This window comes from Scyliorhinus torazame, chromosome 19, assembly GCF_047496885.1.
Source record: "Scyliorhinus torazame isolate Kashiwa2021f chromosome 19, sScyTor2.1, whole genome shotgun sequence".
NCBI classification, from domain to species: domain Eukaryota; kingdom Metazoa; phylum Chordata; class Chondrichthyes; order Carcharhiniformes; family Scyliorhinidae; genus Scyliorhinus; species Scyliorhinus torazame.
In genome coordinates, this window is record NC_092725.1 from 112518368 (window position 1) to 112536068 (window position 17701).

Consider the following 17701-nt stretch of genomic DNA (forward strand, 5'->3'; position numbering starts at 1 on the left):
CTCTGGCTCTATTAGGCCCTGACCCAACAGGGTAAAGGTGAAAACCATGTGTCCAGATTTTCGGTGCCCAGAGTACCAGAGAAACTGGAGAGAAAACTTGGCTGTTCAGCTGGAGAACGGCATGACAGATTTTGCACCTCAGCCAGCATTCGCTGTAAAGAGTGCAACATTCTGTACGATGGGCTGAATGGTTTTCTTTTGTGATTTAACCATTCCTTGATTCTATAATTGTATTGGTGGCAGTCACAGGCTAGATAACCTGTGTTGAATAACTCACCTCTTGACTACCCAAAGTCTGGGCACCACCTAACAAGGCACACGCCAGGAATGTAGTGGAATACTCTCGGTCGAACTCAAACGGGAGAGATAACAGGAACACAAGGTAGGGTAGAAATGAATGACTGCTTTATTGCGGTCTTCACAAAATCACAAAACTACTACTCCTGTCCCCGAAGGCCACCCTCCCTGACCTTGTTTCGGAAAAACCCCGTCCCCAATCCCCAATTAGCGGGGGAGTTCATACTCAGCTGTGTAAGGGGGAAATCAAATGGAGTCCTTGGCCCCCAAGGGGGTCATAACACTCTCCACTTGCCTGGATGAGTGCAGATCCAACATCATTCAAGGAGCTTGACACCACCCAGGACAAAACAGCCCCTTGATCAGCATCCCATCCACCACTTTAAATATTCACTCTCTCCACCACCAGCTCACTGTGCAGCAGTGTGTACGATTGATAAGACTCACTGCAGAAACTCACCAAGGATTTTTCAACAACATCTTCCGAAGCCAAAAGTACTACCACCTGGGCAGGCAAGGGCGGTAGTTCCCCTTCAAGCCACAAACTATCCCGACTTGGAATTATATCATTGTTTCTCTATTGTCTCTGGATGAAAGTCCTGAAATTCTCTTCCGAACAACATGGTGGGCTCACCTGCAACACAGGAACTGCAACGGTTCAAGAAGCTGGCTCATCGCCACGTTCTCAACGGGAATTAGGAGTGTCCAATAAATGCCAGCCTAATCAGCAATGCTCGTACTCCATGAAGGCAAAAAAAAATTAAAGAATTTTTACAGAGTTGAAGGCTGCATGTTTGCAGCCCAGTTAACCTGCAAGATAAGAGGATTAACTATGTTGGATGGATTGCGAAATATAAAGGGTGAGCTAATTGAAATGTTTAAAATGATTAAAGGATTTGGCAGGTTGAACAATATTTTCTCTGGTAGTAAAATCGAGAACAAGTTGGCAAAGCCTTACAATTAGAGCTTGCCCATTAGGGGTGATGTCAAAAAGCACATTCACACAAAAGGGTATTCGAAATGTAGAAATTTCTTTCCCAAAAAATTGTAGAGGCTAGTTTGATTGAACATTTCAAAGCTATAACTAAACGTTTTGTTTATGCAAGGGTTTTAAGGGTTATGGAATCAAGGTGGGTAGTTTGGAGTTATAATAAAGATCAGCCACGATCTAACTGAATGATGGTACAGTCTCTAGCGGCAGAATGGCCTGCAATCCTGTTGTTATGTCCCTTTGATTGATGTCACTAGATTTAATTTATTCAGTGACAGAGATGTTTCAGGATTCAGTCACATAGAAAAATAAAATATATCACATATCACAGAGTGGACCAAGATATCCTAATTTAGTATTCCACAGGAATTGCACATACATCTGGAATCCCTTCAGAATTTCCTTGTCTGATCACCATTAAAAGAAAGAGCGTGTTATTAGCTATGGGTGGAATGTGAAATGACCTTGAAGTGCAAGTCCATTTATAAAATTTTCTTTACTCTGAAATGCGAACACTTACTCCACAGAGGGGGATATTTGGCAACTCATGTTTGATACTTTGACTCAGAAAAATACCTTTGGCACCATCTTTGCCTTCAGTGGCATGCTAGTCCTATTTAGCACCAAATCCCATCTCTGTGCCCGTACGAGCTTAATCACTCCATTAATTTAACGTTAGCTACGTTGGACAGCCTTGTGCTATGAAGTAGCTGGGAACTGATTGGAAATTTCCCAAACTCATGAGCAGAATTCATCTCAACAATCTGAGATAACTCCGCTCAATCTCTTCTGAAAAGGAGGATTTGAAGCTGGGCCAATTTCAATCAATATGGGAGTGGCGGCTCTTCTTAGTTTGAAGGTTACACCAATGATTCTGGGTGTCTGATTATTGATGAGCACAACTTCAAAGAAATTGAGCACTGGTTCAAAGCTGAGAGTGCAAAAAAACTGTTTCAGTATGAGCCAGGGAGTAATGAAAGGGAAGCAGATCAGAAAATAAGATGTTTAAAGGCTGTATAATTAAAATCACATCTGAATGAATGTTAGTTGCTGCCTTTGTTTAAAAAAGAGATTAAATAAATACATATCTGCCTGCTTCCACTGTTTCTTCCCTATGACAACCTCCTCTGCTGGCCACAGTCTTGGATTCCAATGCAGTCATATAATTTCACAAGATCGCATTATACTGGTGGATGATGAGCATTGTTTGGGCCATCTCACTTCATTGAAGATCACCCTAGACTCTCCCCATTCTGTATCTGGCTGTTTCTCCATGAAATAATTCTGGAGTATACACTTCTAACCAATCCGCCCAGAATTCCTTTTATTTGATCAAGTGATGTGAGCTTTGCCGGCTGAGCCAGCATTTATTGCCCATCCCTAACTGAGTGGTTTGCTGGGCCATTTCAGAGGGCATTTAAGAACGCACTGCATTGCTGTCGTTCTGGAATCGGATGTGGGCCAGACCAGGTAAGGCTGGCAGATTTTCTTTCCTAAAGGGCATTAGCGAGCCAGATGGATTTTTACAGAAAATCAACAATGATTTCATGGTCACCATTAACCTTTTAATTCCAGATTTTCATTACATTCAAATGTCACCACCTGCTGTGGTGAGATTCAAACCCAGGCCTCTGGAGCATTACTCTGGGTCTCTGGATTACCAGTCCAGTGGCATGCCACTGCATCACATTCTATTCTAGTCTGAATGAAGACCTTCTGATATCATTCTTAAAGTTGCCTTTTACTAGTTTGGACATGTGTTCTCTTTGTTGTATTATAATACTACTCCTGGTAGCATGTTATGTTACTTGAAGTAATATATGTTACTCAGTTGTTTATGCCGAGAAGTTCTTAACTTTTATGATGATGAAGACTCGAAGTCGTCCAGTGATAACAAATAATTTATTGAGTAACTAATCAATTAACTTGTGAGTTTGATTCTTTAATACTTTTACTGGCAGTTAAATTAAACAAGATAGAATTAGATTAACTATGAATATTATACTTTCATTCTGGCCAAATTCTACACTTCTGTCCTCTAGTCACAACACACACGAAGAGGGCAGAAAGCAGATTGAGTCAGTTTTTATACCCCTCATTAGTGTTGCCCTCTAGTGATCATTTAACTGTAATGACTATACATTAACCCCTTCTGTATTTACAGGTACACAGATCACTACACCCTTGACCTCACATTTTGAGTAATATTTAAGATTCCATATCAAAGCTCCTGAAGATCAGCTCTCTGATGACTACTTTTCAGGCTGCTGAAAACACCAGGGCCGAGAATTTCCTTACAGTTGCTCCTGCTCAATCATTGTAACTTTGCCGGAAGTGAGACGGAATTTCCAGGAATGCGCCTAAAATGAATAAGGTAATGATCGACATCATCAACCACCGCTCGCTTCAAGGCGACAAAGCTTGTGTTTTCAAACTGATAAAGGACTGAGTAACAATAGTTGCAGGGCTGAATGTGGCGCATATATCAATTATTATTCAATTAAATTATTATTCCTTCTGGGGGAGGGCGTTCAGAGCATCCTTAATTCTATCCATTATCAACAAGTCTGTGTCAAGGTTAAACATGTACAAATATGTCTTGATTTTGTTGGATTAAGTTAACAATGTCCTGAGGTATATTGTAACGTTCTTTCCACTTGCTAATAAATTTGCAATTGAACGTTCAAGCTCACAGAGGTTTGTATACTCCTGAAGTGCAGCCAACAGTAAACAATTCCTGTCCACCTCTGCCATGATTTTCTGATATATTGCAACAATGGCTGAGGTTCTCTTCTGCCAGCGGGTATCAGCTATTGTGTAAAATGTAGCCTGAAATCCAGACTGCACCTGGCACTAGAGTGAAGGACCGCCACCAATGATTTTCCAATTAGCTGCTCTCTGTACATCAGACTTCAGCATTGACATTGGATCTCACACAAAAGCCATTGGGAGATGCCAGTGTTTAGTCCTGGTACATTTTAGCTCCGGCTCTGGCAAAACTCCATGCCAAGAATGGTTGGCTGCTCGAGCAAAACTAACCCACAGCATGTTGGCTCCAGCAAATCATTTGAATAATCAGCCGATATTCCACTCAGTTCATAAATTCATAAGATATTGGAGCAGAATTAGACTATTCGGCCCATCAAAAGTCTGCTCCGCCATTCTATCATAGCTGATATGTTCCTCATCTGTTACCTACAATTCTACAGACCAAGAGCTGGATTGCAAAATCAGCCAGAGCATCTCCTCCCTAGAACACATGGGCCGGGATTCTCCGATCCCGCGGCTAAGTTCTGACGCCGGCATCAAAAGCGGCGTGAGCCACTCCGGCGTCAACGGGCCTCCAGGCCCAGGTGTTCACCCCTTCCTAGGGGGCTAGTATGACGCTGGAGAATTACATCACAGGGACCTCCGAGACAGAACTCTGCTAATCTGCAGAATTGCAGTACCTTTGTACACTGACAGTCGCTGAATATTAGTTAGATTCCAGTGATGTCTGCAAATAGGTTTACATTTAACAGATATCCCTGGATCCATGTGGTACATGGTTCACAGGCAGGGTGTTTCCTAGGTTAGGCATTATCTGTCCTCTCCTATCTTCCCAAAGGCTGCACCTAATCTCGGATTCGATATCTGTTCCTTCAAGAATAAAGAGCCATTTGTTCCTTCAGTAATAAACAGCCACAGCCTTGCATTGGAGTGTTTTACTAATTCAGAATGTGGAGATGCCGGCGTTGGACTGGGGTGAGCACAGTAAGAAGTCGTACAACACCAGGTTAAAGTCCAACAGATTTGTTTCAAACACTAGCTTTCAGAGCACTGCTCCCTCCGAAAGCTAGTGTTCGAAACCTGTTGGACTTTAACTTACTAATTCAGTTGGGAGCTCATCCTACTGATATGTGTAAAGTTGGCCACTTACGTAAACATGTAGCTTGTGGTGTCTTTTACTCCAATAGCATGAATATTGGCTATAATCCCTTTTAATAAATTCATATTCGTTTATTGAGCCCCTTTTAATAAATTTTAATTAGTTTAATTAGTTTTTCAATTCCTAATGATGATGTTAATCTTTAATTTCATCAGTTGATTAAACATATGTTGAAGTGCTTTAAAAGGACTTTTAGAAAAGCAAGTAAAGACATATACTTAAGATTGTGGTGATATGCATCACTGTAAATACACAAGGGGTTAATGTAAATACACTACAACTAAGTAAACACTAGAGGGTGCACCAGAGACGTCATGACATGCAGACATACAGCTAATGAACACATAGAATAGGTCACGACCAATGGGCAGTCAAGACACCCAGAGGTGGCATTACCACAAGGGGGTATTACACAACTCATATAAAAGGACAGGGCACACATGCTCTGTCTCTTCCCACTGGTGACACTTAGAGAGTAGGACAGGGGCAGAGCAGAAGCATCACACCCACCACGTGGCTTAGAGTGGTTAGTTAGACTGAGTTACTATAGCAAGATTAGCAGGAGAGTCAAACTCATAGAGAATTGTGCGAATGGTTCAATAAATCACATTGAAGTTACTTCAAAGTCTGGAGTATCTTTTGTTCAAAGCTGCATCGAGTTGCAGCCTGTATTATCCCAGAGTACATAACACATCAAAGCTATCTGGTCACCTGATCGCTGGCATTCTTGGTTGGCCTATTTCTGGAAAGTTCCAATGTGAATTAAAATCAAAGCATGCCAAGGCCACCAGTTATGTCAAGAATTGTTTCAAAGATATACTGAAACTGCAAATTTACTGGAACAATGACTATATAAAAGTGTCCTTCCTATCTCATCAAGATGAAGGACGGGTCATTAAGAAACTAATCACCTAAGTGCGGCATTGTTGCACATTGATTAGCACTGCTGTGTCACAGCACTGGAAACTGTTTGGAGTTTGCACGTTCTCCCTGTGCCTGCATTGGTTTCTTCCGGGTGCTTCGCTTTCCTCCCACCATCCCAAAGATGTGCTGGTTAGGTGGACTGGCCATGCAAAATTGCCCCTTGATGTCCAAAGATGGATAGGTTAAGTTATAAGGATAGGCAGGGAAGTGGGCCTAGATAGGCTGCCCTTTCAGACCTCCTTCTGCACTGTAGGGTTCTATGGAGTTCACACCAATAACCAAGGCCTGTCAAGAAATGACCAAATCAATTGTCTTCTGAAATCACTTTGGGGAGAGAGGTATTGTGACTAGAATAATCACTTTGAAATGTCTTTTAGTACAACACACAAGCTGCTAAAAACGTGAATCCGGAAGAAATCTGCCAAGCGAGCTGTAACACAATCTCTCTCTCCCCTCCATCTCAAGTTCAAGAAATAGAACATAGAACATTACAGCGCAGTACAGGCCCTTCGGCCCTCGATGTTGCACCGACCTGTGAAACCACTATAAAGCCCATCTACACTATTCCCTTATCGTCCATATGTCTATCCAATGACCATTTGAATGCCCTTAGTGTTGGCGAGTCCACTACTGTTGCAGGCAGGACATTCCACGCCTTTACTACTCTCTGAGTAAAGAACCTACCTCTGACATCTGTCTTATATCTCAATTTAAAGCTATGTCCCCTCGTGCTACACATCACTATCCGAGGAAAAAGGCTCTCACTGTCCACCCTATCCAATCCTCTGATCATCTTGTATGCCTCAATTAAGTCACCTCTTAACCTTCTTCTCTCTAATGAAAACAGCCTCAAGTCCCTCAGCCTTTCCTCATAACATCTTCCCTCCATACCAGGCAACATTCTGGTAAATCTCCTCTGCACCCTTTCCAATGCTTCCGCATCCTTCCTATAATGCGGCGACCAGAATTGCACGCAATACTCCAAATGCGGCCGCACCAGAGTTTTGTACAGCTGTAACATGACCTCATGGTTCCGAAACTCAATCCCTCTACCAATAAAAGCTAACACACCGTATGCCTTCTTAACAACCCTCTCAACCTGGGTGGCAACATTCAGGGATCTATGTACATGGACATTGAGATCTCTGTGCTCATCCACACTGCCAAGAATCTTACCATTAGCCCAGTACTCTGTCTTCCTGTTATTCCTTTCAAAATGAATCACCTCATACTTTTCTGCATTAAACTCCATTTGCCACCTCTCAGCCCAGCGCTGCAGCTTATCTATGTCCTTCTGTAACTTGTAACATCCTTCCGCACTGTCCACAACTCCACCGACTTTAGTGTCATCTGCAAATTTACTCACCCATCCTTCTACACCCTCCTCCAGGTCATTTATAAAAATGACAAACAGCAGTGGCCCCAAAACAGATCCTTGTGGTACACCACTAGTAACTGGACTCCAGGCTGAACATTTCCCATCAACCACCACCCTTTGTCTTCTTCCAGCTAGCCAATTTCTGATCCAAACTGCTGAATCACCCTGAATCCCATGCCTCCGTATTTTCTGCAGTAGCCTACCGTGGGGAACCTTATCAAACGCTTTACTGAAATCCATATACTCCACATCAACTGCTTTACCCTCATCCACCTGTTTGGTCACCTTCTCAAAGAACTCAATAAGGTTTGTGAGGCACGGCCTACCCTTCACAAAACTGTGTTGACTATCTCTAATCAAATTATTCCTTTCCAGATGATTATACATCCTATCTCTTATAAACCTTTCCAAGATTTTGCCCACAACAGAAGTAAGGCTCATTGGTCTATAGTTACCGGGGTTGTCTCTACTCCCCTTCTTGAACAAGGGGACACCATTTGCTATCCTCCAGTCTTCTGGCACTATTCCTGTAGACAAAGATGACTTAAAGATCAAAGCCAAAGGCTCAGCAATCTCCTCCCTAGCTTCCCAGAGAATCCTAGGATAAATCCCATCCGGCCCAGGGGACTTATCTATTTTCACATTTTCCAGAATTGCTAACACCTCCTCCTTATGAACCTCAAGCCCTTCTAGTCTAGTAGCCTGAATCTCAGTATTCTCCTCGACAACATTGTCTTTTTCCTGTGTGAATACTGACGAAAAATATTCCCCTCTCCTATCTCCTTGGACTCCAAGCACAACTTCCCACTACCGTCCTTGACTGGCCTTACTCTTACCCTAGTCATTCTTTTATTCCTGACATATCTATAGAAAGCTTTAGGGTTATCCTTGATCCTACCTGCCAAAGACTTCTCATATCCCCTCCTGGCTCTTCTTAGCTCTCTCTTTAGATCCTTCCTAGCTAACTTGTAACTCTCGAGTGCCCTAACTGAACCTTCATGTCTCATCTTTACATAAGCCTCCTTCTTCCTCTTGACAAGTGTTTCGACTGCTTTAGTAAACCACGGTTCCCTTGTTCGACCACTTCCTCCCTGGCTGACAGGTACATACTTATCAAGGACACGCAGTAGCTGTTCCTTGAACAAGCTCCACATTTCCATTGTGCCCATCCCCTGCCGTTTTCCTGTCCACCTGATGCATCCTCAGTCTTGCCTCATCGCATCATCATTGCCTTTCTAAGACCCTATCTAAATTACAGTTTGAAATCCATCACATAGATAGAGAATTTGCAAATGACAGGAACATCAGGTGCAAAACTCATGTGGGCTTTAGAAAAAGACTAATCACATTTAAAAAACAGGTTGTCTCCAGACATTGCAGTTTAACTCCAATGTAATTTCAAGAACACTGGAGAAAATCTGCCTCGGCCAGAGATACCAGCGAAGAACTCATAAACAGTGAACTCTTTGTTTGTTACCTTTTATTATTAATTTAATTTGGCCAGAAATTAATCTCATACTACAAGGGTTCTGTGAGAGGCAACCAAGGATTCTGCAGAAGCTATGGCAGCCACATGACAAAAAGGCACATTTCTTAAAGCTGAAAAAATACCGCACAAAATAAAATGTGTGCTTAAGTCAGTTGAAGAAACAAAGATTGGAGAAAGAGCAATGGCCACAATTCAAAGAAAAAAAAATTTAAGTTCAGAGCCTGCCCTCTCTGGGCATTGGCTTCGGATAGGATGACTGGTGAGCCTATCAGTGGGCAATGCTCAGAGAGACTGGGCTCTGATTCGCCTATTTGATTTCTTGATTTTTCTTTTCTGTTACTGGGCAGAAAAGCAGCTGAGTGAGCAGAGCAGCGGCCTATGTGGTGAAGGAGCGGTATGCAGAGGTGTGCTTCTTACTCAGTGAGAGAAGTTGTTAACCTTGACAGTGTCAACCTCATCCTGAGAACGCATTAAAAAAAAAGGCAAATACTGGAAATAAAACTTAATGTCGTGTGAGGGGGAAAATAAGTGGGGATTCACCACGTGGGGACATTAGCAATAGTTTCATGGGGGCTGGGGACGTTGGGAGCAGATTCATAGGGGGGTGTTGCCAGGGGTTTCATGGGAGGGGGTCTTGACAGGAGATTCCTGGGAGAAAGGGGGGGGTTTGGGAATAGATTCATTGGAGGGCTTTGACAGTGGATTCATGGGGGGCCTTTCAGGGGATATATGAGGGAGCTTTGGCAGCGGATTCATGGGGGTGATTTTGTAGGAGATTTATGGGGGACTTTGGGAGGAGATTCATGTGGTGGCTTTGGCAGGGGAATTAATGGGGTGGGGGGGGGGGGGGTTGGGAGCTAATTCATGGAGCGGTGCTTTTGGAGAAGATTCATGGGATGCTCCCCGATGCTCTTGGGAGGTCACGAAGGGTTCAGCAGCTGGAAAAGTTTGGGAAACCCTGTCCTAATATATAACTTGTTATTTTGCAATCGTGTGTGTGTTGCAAATGTCGAGATATAGGTTTACCTTTTTAAATATCCTTATATCCTTATACCTGAGTGGGATTTTAGCTGAATATAAACAAAACCCCTTTTGATTCCTGACTCCCCCAAATCCTGTCCACCACCTACAGGATTGTGATGGAATGTTCCACCTTGCCTAAATGAAAGCAGCTCCAACAACACTCAAGAATCTCGACACCATCCAGGATAAAGCAGCCTGCTTGATTGCTGCCCCATCCACAAACATTCACTCACTCCAACACCGATGAACAAGCGTGTGTACTATCTACAAGATGCACCACAGGAACACACCAGAGCTCCTTAGGCAGCTTCTTCCAATATCGTCTAGAAGGACAAAAGCAGCAGATACCTGGGAACCCAGCTGCAGGTTCCCCTGCAAATCATTCACCATCCTGACTTGGAAATATGATGCCGGCCCTTCACTGTCGCTGGGCCAAAAGCCTGGAACTTCCTCCCTGACAGCACAGTTGGTGTACCTACACAACATGGCCTGCAGCAGATCAAAAAGGCAGCTCGCCATCACCTTCTCAGGGAATCTTTCAAGGAAGCCATAGAGCTCTCTGCTGATGGAGAATGAAAAGAAAACCATTGGAAAAAAACACTTCAATGAGGCCCCAGGTGTAACAATAGCTGATGGGGCGTGATATTAAACGTAAACAAACAACCTCTGTGGGTCCTTTGAAGCAGGCAGCAGCTGGCTAAACCACAGAGGCTGGTAAAAGTCAATGGGGTGTGAAATTGAATGTAAACAGGCAAGTACAAAGGGATAAAAGCAGGCATACTGCAACTTTGAAACCACAGAGCCCATTGAAACTTCAAGGGGAGTGAAATGCTTCTCCAAGAGATAAACTGCAGAATGGCTCTGTTCTGTGAGAGGATTTTAGGACAGGCAGGCTGCAGCTGTGCTTTGCCCATGGTACCTGATCCCCACCTTTAGGGATCAGTAATGATTTGGGCCCATGTGCTCCTCGCTGAGGAGGCGGGAGCAGATTGGGACACCACCGCATTCTACTTTAATCTCGTTAATGAGATTAAAATGAATGGAAATTACATCTGACCAGGTTCCCCTCCCCCCCCCCCCCCCCCTTACTAGGCAAGATCCTAATCATGCCAGCTGGAGCCAGCCGGGAAATCCGGATTCTGATTAACGCCAGGCGCAAATCCCATTTGACGGTGGAAAACGCAGCCCGCCACTCATGGGGCAGGCGTTGATCACATCCGGCATTTACACCGTCGGGAAACATGGCTCGGGCCTTCTCGGGATATTTTCCAGACGACCGGGAATGGAAAATCCTGGTCAAAATTTTCAAATCAGTTTTCGGTGCACAAAACTGACTGTATGTTCACTTGCAGAATGGGAGTGGCTGTATTTCAGAGTTATTCCTTATACATTGAAGTTGAAGCGCTGCAGGGACCTTATTGAAGAATGTGATAAGGTGGTATCTGAATGTAAATCAAGTAATTCGGAAACAAAGGACAAATACTGGAGATGTTGTACATCTCGCAGTGGGGCTGCCAAGGCTGCTGAGCTGCCTGTCCCCCGATTGGGCCAGCTGTGAGGCGAACCAGCCAATTAAGAGGCTGTTGCAGGGCAGATTCCCGCTGCGCTCCTGCTGCCCGTTCACACAGGTTAGGGGGACTTGAATTTTGCCCTGATGTTGGGACTCACGCCTGCTGGCAAAATCCAGCCCATTAACTCTGCTTTTCTCTCCACAGAGGCTGCCGGACCTGCCGAGTTCTTCCAACCCTATCATTTTTTAAAAAGTTATACTAACACCCATTGCTGGAACTAGATAAATCACCAAATTGGTGATGGGAACTACATTTAATTTAGTCAAAACAAGCAACCTGCTCCATATGAAAAATTATAAGACATTTATGAATTTTACCACAATTTTTGAAGTACGTAGTTCCCAGTAGATATTGTTTTATTGAACAAGCTATTATTTGTATTTAATGGCCTCATTAGCAGGTGAAATGGAGACAAATGGGTGAGATTTGCTGTCAAATGTTTGATAAACGAGCCTCTCAACTTGCCTCAAAGGAAATGAATAATTACTTCACAAAATATGCACAGGCAAAGGTATAAACAACGTACACCACCCCCCCCCCCCCCCCCCCCCCACCTGCCCACAGCATCAAAATAAAGTATGAAGGTAAAACTCAAGATTTTAGTGACCTCGTAGTCCTTGAGGCAGGCTGAAGTGGTTTAAACTAAAAGTGATAGATGGCACCTTTCTCAGATGGTTGTGTAACAGGCCAGAAAGGAGTGGGGTGATTTTCCACAGGGATTCTCCTGATCAGCTGCTGCTGCTAAAGACCCAGAGAGGTGGCATTTACACCACTGTTTCTCTGGGATTTTCAGCTGTCCTTCCACCAAAAATACGGTGAACAATTGCGAGAAGGCCTGTGGTAAATTGAAGCGAAATTCTATAAAGCAGTGACAATCCTTGCTGGGCAGTCAATGTGGCACTACCAGTAGACTGGGATCGGCCTAAAGTCGGACTCATGATTCAAAAAATATGCCATAAACAGATGACTGCAAACATATCGATTGGAACATAAGACCACTAGGAATAGGAGCAGAAGCAGGCCATTCGGCCCAAAGAGTCTGCGCCGCCGTACAATGAGATCATGGCTGATCTGACACGAGCATCCTCAATTACACATTCCCAACTTATCCCCATAACCTTTGATTCACTTAATTTTTTGTTAGGTTGGGCCTCAGGGTTTACAGTCCAGTGACATTACCGCTACAGCACCATCTCCCGCCACCCCTCCTCCTGCCAATACTACTTCAATATCATGCAAGATGATGAAGTTAATTATCTGGAGCAACTTTACGTGGAAAGCATCCTGCATATTTTCATAGGAAAGATTCCAAATTAGCCTGAATGCTGTGCAGGCTCAGGGTAGAACCTGGGTGCGGTTAGCAAATTGGCTGAAGAGTAGAATTCAGCAAATACCGATTATAAGAGCAAAATCATGGGGCAGCACGGTGGCGGAGTGGGTTAGCCTTGCAGCCTCACAGCGCCAAGGTCCCAGGTTCGATCCTGGCCCTGGGTCACTGTCCGTGTGGAGTTTTCACATTCTCCCCGTGTTTGCGTGGGTTTCCCCACAACCCAAAGATGTGCAGATTAGGTGGATTGGCCACGCTAAATTGCCCCTTCATTCGTTGTTGCAGCGTCTGCATGGTCTCGCCAATGTACCACGCTTCGGGACATCCTTTCCTGCAGCGTATGAGGTCGACAACGTTGGCCGAGTCACACGAGTATGTACCGCGTACCTGGTGGGTGGTGTTCTCACGTGTAATGCTGGTATCCATGTCGATGATCTGGCACGTCTTGCAGAGATTGCCATGGCAGGGTTGTGTGGTGTCGTGGTCACTGTTCTGAAGGCTGGGTAGTTTGCTGCAAACAATGGTTTGTTTAAGGTTGCGCGGTTGTTTGAAGGCAAGTAGTGGGGGTGTGGGGATGACCTTGGCAAGATGTTCATCTTCATCGATGACGTGTTGAAGGCTGTGAAGATGTCGCAGTTTCTCCGCTCCGGGGAAGGACTGGACGACGAAGGGTATTCTGTCGGTTGTGTCCCATGTTTGTCACGGACATTGCGCGACAATCACCAGGCAGGAATGTTCCCTTCCAGTCGGGGAACACTTCCGCAGTCAAGGGCATTCAGCCTCTGATCTCCGGGTAAGCGTTCTCCAAGGCGGCCTTCAGGACACGCAACAACGCAGAATCGTTGTTGACTTATAGCCAAGTTCCGCACACATGAGTGCGGCCTCAACTGGGACCTGGGATTCATGTCGCATTACATTCATCCCCCACCATCTGGCCTGCGAAATCCTACCAACCGTCCTGGCTTGATACATTTCACACCTCTTTAACCTGGAGTTACCCCATCTCTGGATCTGTAAAGATTTAATCACCTGCTAATGCTCGTATTCCAAACATTGTCTGGCATCTTTGAATCTGTCTATATATATGTTTCTGGAACATACCTCTTCATTCACCTGAGGAAGGAGCAGCGCTCCGAAAGCTGGTGACATCGAAACAAACCTGTTGGACTTTAAACTGGTGTTGTAAGACTTCTTACTGTAGTAATATAAAGGAAGATAGGAAGAGAATTTTTCAATATATAAAAGCTAAGAGAGAGGCAAAAATAGACATTGGACCACTAGAAAATGTGGCTGGAGAAGTAATAATAAGAAACAAAGAAATGGCAGAAGAACTGAATAGTTACTTTGAATCAGTCTTCACAGTGGAAGACACCAGTGGGATGCCAGAACTCCAGGAGAACCAGGGGGCAGAGGTGAGTGCAGTGACCATTACTAAGGAGAAGGTTCTGGGGAAACTGAAAGGTCTAAAGGTGGATAAGTCACCTGGACCAGATGGACTACACCCCAGGGTCCTAAAAGAGATAGCTGAGGAAATTGTGGAGGCATTAATGATGATCTTTCGGGAATCACTGGAGGCAGGAAGGGTCCCAGAGGACTGGAAGGTGGCTAATGTAGCACCACTGTTTAAGTAGGGAGGGAGACAGAAGACGGGAAATTATAGGCCGGGTAGCCTGACTTCGGTCACTGGTAAGATTTTAGAGTCTGTTATTAAATATGAGATCGCGAAGCACTTGGAAGTGCATTGTAAAATAGGACTGAGTCAGCACAGCTTTGTCAAAGGGAGGTCATGTCTGACAAATCTGTTAGAGTTCTTTGAGGAGGTAACAAGAAAGTTAGACAAAGGAGAACTAGTGGACGTGATTTATTTAGATTTCCAGAAGGCCTTTGACAAGGTGCTGCATAGGAGACTGTTAAATAAGTTAAAAGCTCATGGTGTTCAGGGTAAGATCCTGGCATGGATGGAGGATTGGCTGTCTGGCAGAAGGCAGAGAGTGGGGATAAAGGGGTCTTTTTCATGATGGCAGCCGGTGACTAGTGGTGTGCCTCAGGGGTCCGTGCTGGTACCACAACGTTTTACAATATGCATTAATGATCTGGAAGAAGGTACCAAAGGCACTGTTGCTAAGTTTGCAGATGATACAAAGATCTGTAGATGGACAGGTAGTATTGAGGAAGCAAGGGGGGTGCAGAAGGACTTGGACAAGCCTGGAGAGTGGGCAATGAAGTGGCAAATGAAATACAATGTGGAAAAGTGTGAAGTTTTGCACTTTGGAAATAGGAATTAAGGCATTGACTATTTTTTAAATGGGGAAATGCTTCGGAAAGCAGAAGCACAGAGACTTGGGAGTCCTTGTTCATGATTCTCTTAAGGTTAATGTGCAGGTTCAGTCGGCAGTTAAGAAGGCAAATGCAATGTTAGCATTCATGTCGAGAGGGCTAGAATACAAGACCAGGGATGTACTTCTGAGGCTGTATAAGGCTTTGGTCAGACCCCATTTGGAGTATTGTGAGCACTTTTGGGGCCCGTATCTAAGGAAGGATGTGCTGGCCTTGGATAGGGTCCAGAGGAGGTTCACAAGAATGATCCCTGGAATGAAGAACTTGTTGTATGAGGAACGTTTGAGGACTCTGGGTCTGTACTCGTTGGAGTTTAGAAGGATGAGAGGGGATCTTATTGAAACTTACAAGATATTGCGAGGCCTGGATAGAGTGGATATGGAGAGGATGTTTCCACTTGTAGGAAAAACTGGAACCAGACGACAGCATCTCAGACTAAAGGGACAATCCTTTAAAACAGAGGTGAGGAGGGATTTCTCCAGCCAGAGAATGGTGAATCTGTGGAACTCTTTGCTGCAGAAGGCTGTGGAGGCCAAATCACTGAGTGTCTTTAAGACAGAGATAGATAGGTTCTTGATTAGTAAGGGGATCAGGCGTTATGGGGAGAAGGCAGGAGAATGGGGATGACAAGAGATCAGCCATGATTGAATGACGGTTTTGATGGGCCAAGTGGCCTAATTCTGCTTCTATGTCTTATGGTCTTCAATCCCATCAATTTCCCCAACACCATTTCTCTACTAATATTGATCTCCTTCAGTTCCTCCTTCTCACTACCTGCGTTCCCCGTTGATTCCCACTGTTGCCTCAATGTTCCTCACAATTCTCCTTCCCAGTACATTTTAAGTGTAGACTAGCTCAGCTATACTTACTGTGGAAATGGTTTTGTTTTTCCTCCATAATGTCACTTGTTTAACTCTTCAATTGTTTTAATGAGCTCTCTTCTTGCAATTACTACATGATATTACTTTGCTTCCTATTGGGCTTTCTGAAAAAAGCAGTGAAATGAAATGTTAATTATTGGTGTGGGTGTTTTGTTAAAATTTGATGAAGAGATTGTTTGGATGATGAAGGATAAGCACCTCAAACATTCTGTTTCACAATTAATGGTTCCACACTCCCTTTTGTAAATGAATGATCAAATGTGTGCCACCCCTGCTTTTATATGTATTTTATACATGTACACATATATATATATATGTATATACAGAATCATAGAATCCCTACATGCAGAACAAAGCCATTAAGCCCATCGAGTCTGCATCGACCCTTCAAGTTATAACACTACCCATGGCCACTCCCATCCACCCTGCCCTACCACTCGCCGAGTTAGTTTTCTTTTGGTGTCTCATCCACCCAGCCCATTAGGCCCACCTCCTTGAGTCTCATCACAACTTTCCCCCCCACCCCGTGTTGCCCGCAGCTGCAGCCGGCCCATACCCCAATGCCATAGATATCAGGCTAACACAGCTCAAGCACTTTTAAACAGCCGACAGCAGACTTCAGGACAACCCACACTAACTGTAAACCCCATCACAGAAACCCCCAACACCACCACCCTCCTACCCTCTCCAGAGATGGCCAGTGGCTTCTGTCCCCTAGGACTCCCTGATTCCAGGTGGAGACAGTGGTGCTCACCTCTTTCCCCCCTCTTGGAGGTCATGAATGCAGTAGTAATTTGCACCGGCATGAAGTCACAGCTGATGGGTGGAAAGATTCGATGATGGCTGCAGATGCGACATTAACCATGCTAAGTTTATTATAATAGATTCAAATTCATGCAAATAAGGTTTGTGCCTGTTGTGTGTAAAGTTCTGTAAAGGCTTGAGAATAATTGCTAGATCAGGGACAGGTCTTCCATAACAGTTTAATAAGGCCGAAGATGATTGAATTTTATTTAGGTTTCGATGCAGGTGTCAGTCAGGTGCAAAGCCAGTTTTGACTTTTACTGTCGAAGGTGATTTGTGCCATCCCTTTGCATCTATGACGTGCCCCAGGTGTTCAATAGAAAATTTGAAGAATTCACATTTATCCTTCCGTACTCGTGCTTCACAATCGTCTCGCCTCTCAAGTGCAGCAGCTAAATATTGAAGATGCTCGTCTTCATTCTTTCCAGAAACTAAGATATCACCTAAGTAGCACTGGATCTCTTCTAGTCCGCTGAGAATTTGATCCATGGCAAGTTGGAACAACGCAGGGGCGGATATGATGCCACGATTATCAATATTGTTGTGAACCTGGATCCACATTTATCTGGAGATAAGCTTGACTAAGGTTAACTTTACTGAAATGCTGGCCTCCAGCCAAGCCAGCAAATAAAAATCATCAATTACAGGCAGAGAGAACTGATCTGCACAAAGTACAGGATTAATAGTGGCTTTAAAATAGCCACATATGCATACCGAACCATCTCACTTTATCATAAGTACTATCAGTGTG

At 44.2% G+C, this 17701-nt stretch overlaps 1 long non-coding RNA gene across 1 annotated transcript in view; it reads left to right on the plus strand.

Moving 5' to 3' along the window:
- Window positions 1-17701, plus strand: part of LOC140396429 (uncharacterized) — an 88086-nt gene that overhangs the window by 60644 nt on the left and 9741 nt on the right. Inside the window, exon 2 of the long non-coding RNA XR_011936533.1 lies at window positions 3453-3662. This is a non-coding gene — a long non-coding RNA (uncharacterized lncRNA). The remainder of the gene's footprint in view (window positions 1-3452; window positions 3663-17701) is intronic.